At 41.4% G+C, this 701-nt stretch overlaps 1 protein-coding gene across 5 annotated transcripts in view; it reads right to left on the bottom strand.

The window, feature by feature from the left end:
• Positions 1-701, bottom strand: part of Erg28 (ergosterol biosynthesis 28 homolog) — a 13829-nt gene that overhangs the window by 12103 nt on the left and 1025 nt on the right. The window lies entirely within an intron of this gene.

Here is a 701-nt window from a genome sequence, read left to right as displayed (position 1 = left end):
CAGAGCTCCAGGGTCTGTTGGAATGTGTTGCAATACTACCTCACTGAGAATATTTTGATGAAGTTCCCATTTTTTGAAGAAGATAAACACACCAGAGCCACTTTGTCTTCAGGTGGTAGAAAAGAAGTTATATGCTATTTTGTTTAGATCAAGTCTTGTTGAACATCAATTTCTGCCATTTTGATTTAAGTGGATCACACAGAGATAAAGACTCTAATAAGGGACTAGCTCATCATCATCATCATCATTGCCACCACCATCATTTTGGCCCATGGTTCATCTGTTGCCAGGCAAACTTTTCAGCCTTAAGTTGTAATAAGCTATTATGCTTCTTTTGCCACTTTGAATAGAAGCTTCAGTACAATCCCATACTACCTAGTATAAACAGATATTAAAGCATCAAAACTAACTAAAAAGGGCTCTAGGGGAAGGAAGGCTGAATTGAAAGGAAATGGTGATCACAAACAGGGACTCTCTCTCAGTCTAGAGATGGTAGGTGTGTACTGGACATCACAGGCACACATAGCCTAGGCCAGGATTAGTCTATTTTCTCACCTCCTGATTCAGCCAGGGCTAGAAAGCAGCACAGTCCCGCCCCCACTCCCCTTTCGGCTGAACTTAGGCTATTTCGCAGATCTTAGAAATCACAACAGAGTTGATGAGTATTTCTGTATTGCTCTGCCAATTCCTCAACCCTCTTT

Source organism: Nannospalax galili, unplaced genomic scaffold, assembly GCF_000622305.1.
Source record: "Nannospalax galili isolate Female #2095 unplaced genomic scaffold, S.galili_v1.0 scaffold24, whole genome shotgun sequence".
Taxonomy (NCBI): Eukaryota; Metazoa; Chordata; class Mammalia; order Rodentia; family Spalacidae; genus Nannospalax; species Nannospalax galili.
The sequence above is the reverse complement of the archived record's forward strand: the minus strand, read 5'-3'. Positions and strand labels throughout refer to the sequence as shown.